The sequence below is a fragment of the Onychostoma macrolepis genome, chromosome 01 (assembly GCF_012432095.1).
Source record: "Onychostoma macrolepis isolate SWU-2019 chromosome 01, ASM1243209v1, whole genome shotgun sequence".
Lineage (NCBI taxonomy): Eukaryota > Metazoa > Chordata > Actinopteri > Cypriniformes > Cyprinidae > Onychostoma > Onychostoma macrolepis.
In genome coordinates this window covers 39,425,294-39,432,729 of record NC_081155.1, presented here as the reverse complement: position 1 = coordinate 39,432,729, position 7,436 = coordinate 39,425,294, and the positions used below count along the sequence as shown (strand labels likewise).

General features: G+C 37.8%; 1 long non-coding RNA gene across 1 annotated transcript; it reads right to left on the bottom strand.

Annotated features, from left to right (window-relative positions):
• Window positions 1-1,067: 1,067 nt before the first annotated feature.
• Window positions 1,068-3,082, bottom strand: LOC131549166 (uncharacterized). Its single transcript, XR_009273345.1, has 3 exons — window positions 2,584-3,082; window positions 1,795-1,963; window positions 1,068-1,682 (listed from the first exon to the last, which is right to left on the bottom strand). It is a non-coding gene; the product is annotated as an uncharacterized LOC131549166 (long non-coding RNA).
• Window positions 3,083-7,436: the final 4,354 nt, after the last annotated feature.

Below are 7,436 nucleotides of genomic sequence, written 5' to 3'. Positions count from 1 at the left end.
TAAATGGCTTCTAATGTGCGGGTGATGTGTCGCTGAATCTAACTTAAGTCACGCCTTGACCCTCCCTGCAATATACAATATGCAATATCAAATTTACAGCAAAAAAAGTATTAAAAAAAACTGCATTTTTACAGTTGTTCTGGCTTGTATCATAATGGCATAGCTCGGAGTCTAGTTGCTGTCACAACTGTGGCAAATGCTCATTTTATTTCTATATACTAACTAACGGCACAGATGCTGTTTTCTCAGAGTGCTAGGAATCCCAGCATGCACTGGGGCATGAATAAATAATACAGGTGCATTGTTTGACCGTTTGCCAGTTTTATTTGCATAGTTGCTGTGTTCTGTTGATGTCAGGCTGAGTTTGTTCCTCAATTAAAATGATCAGCTGATTGCTTTCCTTTTCGTGTTTCATCTACAAGTCTGTGTGTGGCATTTCAAGGTTTTCATGAGAGTTGTTTTGTTTCATGAATGCTCGTGTCATGTTAATAATTTAAATCAGCAAGTGCTTTCCTCTCCACGTGCATTCATTCATAGAGACATTTTATGTTAAGTGAATGTGTTTAATGAAAATAATCAGGTTTATTACATGAAAAAGTTATAGGGATAGTTCACCCAAAAATGAAAGTTCTGTCATTTTCTCATCTCAAGTTGTTCCAAACCTGTACGAGTTTGTTAAACAACTCTTTGGTTAACAACACTCTTCAAAATATATTCTTTTGTGTTCAACAGAAGAAAGAAATTGATACAGGTTTGGAACAACATGAAGGCGAGTAAATTAAACTATCTCTTTAATATCCCTTTAGAGTTATCAGTTAAGCTTTAAGTATAAACTTTGTTCCAGATCCTACAATTCATGGAGAAGTAAAAATAGACATGAATGTGACAATTGCTGAGTATAATAGTACAGAGCTATGAAACCTCAAGCAAATGATCTGAGGCTTCAGTGGACTAGTGATATTTTGCTAATATTATAGTATTTAATACTAGAAAAGAATTAGCTTTTATTATTATACTTACAATTTTCTTGTGTCTCTCTGTGTGTCTCTGTCTCTGTGTGCGTGTGTGTGTGTGTGTGTATGTATGTATATATTGATCTTATTTAAAAAAAATAAAAAAATCTAACCTTTCATTGGATAATAAGAATTTAAAATGGGGGGAAATATCATTATGAAATAAATGTCAATAATGCAAGAAGACATTAACAAGTCATTTTTTCAGTTAAAGTCAGTTCAATGGTGATTCAGTGTTGACATGATCCAGTTCAGCTCTCTTCCAGTAATGTCTGTGCAATCAGCCAAGCATCCCCAAATAAGCAAACCAAAGGCGACAGCGGAAAGGACCCAAGACTCCATCGGTGACAGAAATTGAGTAGAAAACCTTGGGAGCAACCAGGCTCAGTCGGGGGGCAGTTCTCCTCTGGCCAGATGAAACTAGAATGGCGTGGTTTAATTATAGGCTGCAACACAGGTCAGATTGAGCAGAGGACTTGTCTGGTTCTCTTGGTCTTGTCCCGATGGCCAACGAGGTCTTCGGAGGGGATCTGTCTTTGGAGCTCATCTAGCTGATGAGCATTATTGGCTGTAGAGGTCTTCTCTAGGTGCTGATCCACCATCTGATCTGGATACGGACTGGATCTGGGTGACTACAGTAACCATCTGATCTGGATACTAACTGGGTGGCTACATTCACATCAGAATAAGAATGAAACAGACTAATATAGCGTAGATGCCACTGAGAACAGTAAAGTACATTATAATTGTAGTAAAAACTCTAATCATTTACACACATTACCTGGAATGAAAAAAAATAAACTCCTAGTCTTGAAAGTACACAAACAATATGTAATTGCAGTGGAGCAGTCTGGTCACGAGCCAGTGTTTGGTGCCTTGGAAGAACTGACTGGGTTGCATCTGAAATCTTGCAATGACGACAAAGCACCAATGAAACCTTTGGCCACACCCTGATGGAGAAAGAAAAGTTCAAAAAATGAAATGCTGCCTTTGAAATAATTGACAATGTATCAATATCAGTTAATTAAATTTGTGATGAAACAGAAGTTGCAACTTTTTTATTTTTTTTCCATTGCACAACAGGGAGCATTGGTGCTGACTGGATTTGTAATAGAACATGTACCTTTCATATTATAGGGCTAAGTTACCTCAAATAGCATAAAAATAATATCAAAATATAACGGTCCTGCCTGTTGTTGATAAATACCAGTGGTGACGTTTTACAAATTGATTGATCAGTTGTGTTTACTGAGCCACGGTCTTTCCTTGTGCACAGACCCATGTGCACGATCTAGTGATTCACTACCTAGGGAACTGACTGAGACGCTTTTAACGGCCTTGTGAAACGATTCAGATGATCATTTTCGTACGGAACGATGAACTCCTCTTCCAAAGCGCGTTCACGGACCAGAAATGTCCGTTTGAAAAGAACAACATACATTTCACCATGGCTTGTTGTTATTCACGTTTAATGTCGTCTTTCTACTTCACGGGACAATTGCAAAAGTTTACAATGCAAAAACCCATTCAACATGTCCATGTTAACTTCAAATTATTTAGTGCAACTTACCTGACGCGTGAACTTGACAAGGTGGCGGCGCTGTTTCTCCCGCGAAGTCACTCAGGCACGTGCAGAATGATCTCAGTTTTGGCTGGATTTGTTTTTATTAGTTTAGTCAACATTTAGCTTTCTGAATGTTGACTGGATTTGAAAATAACCATTCATTTAATGTTTTTTAAATATATTTGTGCATACTTAATATAAGTCTTCTCAACTAAGCCCAAGCAATAAAATTAGTTCAACTTAAATATTTTTGGCCTTCCAACATTTGGTTAATTGGATTTTTTACAGTGCACACACACACACACACACACACACACCATATCAGTTCCAGCATTGCTAACTTGACAGCACAGTTGGCACTTTACCAAATAAAATACAGTGAACCAAACATCAGCGCGCGCGCGCCTCTGTGTCACCATTGGAACGCGACTTAAGTACAAAGCCTATAATTTACATAAATAATTAGTTTAGCATAGGGGGCTTTGTTTGCAAATGCGCAACTCATGGCATTAGCTGTTCTTCTGCTGGCGGTTATCAAACAGCGTTGCATTACTGCGGGCTCCCCCTTCTGGATATATACACACACACACACATATACAGTGGGTACGGAAAGTATTCAGACCCCCTTTAATTTTTCTCTCTTAGTTATATTGCAGCCATTTGCTAAAATCATTTAAGTTCATTTTTTCCCCCCTCATTAATGTACACACAGCACCCCATATTGACAGAAAAACACAGAATTGTTGACATTTTTGCAGATTTATTAAAAAAGAAAAACTGAAATATCACACGGTCCTAAGTATTCAGACCCTTTGCTCAGTATTTAGTAGAAGCACCCTTTTGATCTAATACAGCCATGAGTCTTTTTGGGAAAGATGCAACAAGTTTTTCACACCTGGATTTGGGGATCCTCTGCCATTCCTCCTTGCAGATCCTCTCCAGTTCTGTCATGTTGGACGGTAAACGTTGGTGGACAGCCATTTTTAGGTCTCTCCAGAGATGCTCAATTGGGTTTAAGTCAGGGCTCTGGCCGGGCCATTCAAGAACAGTCACGGAGTTGTTGTGAAGCCACTCCTTCGTTATTTTAGCTGTGTGCTTAGGGTTATTGTCTTGTTGGAAGGTAAACCTTCGGCCCAGTCTGAGGTCCTGAGCACTCTGGAGAAGGTTTTCGTCCAGGATATCCCTGTACTTGGCCGCATTCATCTTTCCCTCGATTGCAACCAGTCGTCCTGTCCCTGCAGCTGAAAAACACCCCCACAGCATGATGCTGCCACCACCATGCTTCACTGTTGGGACTGTATTGGACAGGTGATGAGCAGTGCCTGGTTTTCTCCACACATACCGCTTAGAATTAAGGCCAAAAAGTTATATCTTGGTCTCATCAGACCAGAGAATCTTATTCAGGTGTTTTTTAGCAAACTCCATGCGGGCTTTCATGTGTCTTGCACTGAGGAGAGGCTTCCGTCGGGCCACTCAGCCATAAAGCCCCGACTGGCTGCAGTGATGGTTGACTTTCTACAACTTTCTCCCATCTCCCGACTGCATCTCTGGAGCTCAGCCACAGTGATCTTTGGGTTCTTCTTTACCTCTCTCACCAAGGCTCTTCTCCCCCGATAGCTCAGTTTGGCCGGACAGCCAGCTCTAGGAAGGGTTCTGGTCATCCCAAACGTCTTCCATTTAAGGATTATGGAGGCCACTGTGCTCTTAGGAACCTTAAGTGCAGCAGAAATGTTTTTGTAACCTTGGCCAGATCTGTGCCTTGCCACAATTCTGTCTCTGAGCTCTTCAGGCAGTTCCTTTGACCTCATGATTCTCATTTGCTCTGACATGCACTCTGAGCTGTAAGGTCTTATATAGACAGGTGTGTGGCTTTCCTAATCAAGTCCAATCAGTATAATCAAACACAGCTGGACTCAAATGAAGGTGTAGAACCATCTCAAGGATGATCAGGAGAAATGGACAGCACCTGAGTTAAATATATGAGTGTCACAGCAAAGGGTCTGAATACTTAGGACCATGTGGTTTTTCTTTTTTAATAAATCTGCAAAAATGTCAACAATTCTGTGGTTTTCTGTCAATATGGGGTGCTGTGTGTACATTAATGAGGAAAAAAAAAATGAACAAATGATTTTAGTAAATGGCTGCAATATAACAGATCGAAAAATTTAAGGGGGATCTGAATACTTTCCGTACCCACTGTGTGTGTGTGTGTGTGTGTGTGTGTATATATAGTGCTGTCAATCGATGTCACGGGCTGTGATTAACCATGATTAATCACAAATTTTAAATACTAGGATTTACCTGTAAATGTGTTGAAAAAGAAATGCATGAAACTAGTTTAAGGAAACAGAACCTTTCACACTTCCGCCAGCTATGAGACATAATCCTTACCACATTGCTTCAATCCCAGTATACATTTACCCAACTATTATCAAAAGTATTTCTAAATTTCTACATTTTCTTGCGACCTTACATGAAGTATTATGACAAAATGTATTATGAAGAAAATTGGACCTGTTTTGCAGCTGCATTAGAGCTAATATTAGCATCATGCTTCATAAGACAATTTATGAGATTAATAGTACAATTTTACTCAGAACTGACTTCAAACCACCATCGAGTGTTTGTAATAACTTCCTTTTACGATCACATGTGGAATTTGGTCGTTTACTGTTGTTAAAATATACTATTTATAGCCTTTTATATCGCTGCACAAATTAGCATTTCAGATGTACACATTCAATCTCAAGAAAATCACATACAGACCATATCTATCGTAATCGTGTGTTTATTATCTAATATAATCTATAGTGGCTGTTATGTTTATTTCTGCTGTGTAAAAGCCTTAACATGTGCTCTGGCTGAGACTCACGTTGTTTGTGATGTTATAACCGCCTCTCCGTTCTTAAGTTGCCAGGGATACATTTCAAGTATAATACACATTAGTAAAAGGATCTATTTTAATTTTTATTTGTCTATATACACTTTGAGCGTCATGTACATTAAAAAGTAGCCCAAAAACCGCAACCCACGGCTCTGTAATTTTTTTCCGCGACTGTATTTTCAAAATAGCCCACTTGTGCCGTTACCCTGGCAACACTGGTGTTGTACCTTCATCACACAATGATAGATAACCTTCCGCGCTGCGATGACGGGAAGAAGTTAGGGTCAAACCTTATCAAACGATTAATCTGCTTTAAAAAATATTAACAATAATTTTTTGGATTAATCGCATGCGTTAACGTTGACACCCCTAATATATATATATATATATATATATATATATATATATATATATATATATATATATATATATACACACACACATACACATATATACATATTCAATTCAATTCAATATTGCTTTATTGGCATGACTGTGAAAAATACAATATTGCCAAAGCTTGAAATATATGTGGAGAAATATAATACCAATGAAAATATCAAAATAATAGAATAAAAACCTTATAACAATATAAACTTAAATAAACAGTGTAACAAGCAATGTATGTATGTATGTATATATATATATATATATATATATATATATATATATATATATATATATATATATATATGACCTTAAAATGATTTCATTTAATATTTGTTTTATTTCAGTTATTTCTTTTTCATGGTTTTATCTGTAGTTAATTATAACCCTGGTTCTCAAACAGGCGCATCAGCAAAAGAAAATAATAATAAAATATATATTGTATTTTATTTCAGTTAATTTTTTTTACATTTATTTAAAGTAACAGAGTATAAGAGTGCTTTTATGGTTTTTATTTTTTGTGAACTATAATATCCATGGTTTAGTTTAGTTATTTTTTATAAGCTTTTGACATGTTTAATGTTTCCTTTTAGCTTTAATGTATTTTGTGTCAAGACCATGGCAACATTACCAATTTAAGTTTTTCATCTAAAATCTATATTTTATTTCAGCTGTACTGCAAATAATGAAAACAATTTTTAGTTTTAGTTAACAATAACAACACTGGACTCTGGACACAACACATTTCAACAAATGCATGATATCTGCTACAGAATTTTAAGCCAACAAAATCATTAATAACAATCATTAAATCAGAAATCCACTTGGCTCAATAATCAGGGTGCCACGTGCTTTAGTCTGAACGAGCATCACACTTCTGCCTATCATAGATCAGTTCAACTGACTTCTACAATGGTGCGTTGTTTGGGATTGGCAGCATTCATTCTTCTGGTTAGCGACAGAAGATGCCTGCTGGTCTCTACACCCTCTTCCAACTGCCGTCAAGTTGCATACTACTCCCACGCATTCTCAGGCTCTTTGTTTTTTCCATCCAAATGTCTCCAAAACCCCAAAGTAATCCCAAACCCCTTAATATATGTTTAATGAGTTAGCAAGACTGAACAACCTCTAACTATAGTACAGTAATTGCCCACTGCCAATTAAAGGAGGACAGGCTCCCCTCGGGTCTGATTCCTCACTAGGTTTCTGCTCGTTGCGCTTCTCTATGGGAATCATTCCTCCCACAGGTCGCTTAAAGGTACCCTACGGCATTCTCTGAGGGTTTCAGACCCAGCATTCTGTGAAGTTGCTCTCTGACAAGATCCATTTGAAGATGCATCGCAGTAGGAAGAAATTTAATAATGCATGCAGTTGAATTGTTGGAAACCATCAGTGTAAGCTGCTGTATAGGACTAGACATCCGGCTGAGAAGGTGAAAGATCTATGGAGATGGAAAGCTGCTCATCTAGCATAACAACGCTAACTAAAGGCGGCGTCCAACCGGCTGTCTCGAAACAACTCCATTTATGCTAGGGGATGTCAGACATCCAAAATGCTTTCGCTGAAATCTTGCCCTGTTCTGTCGGAG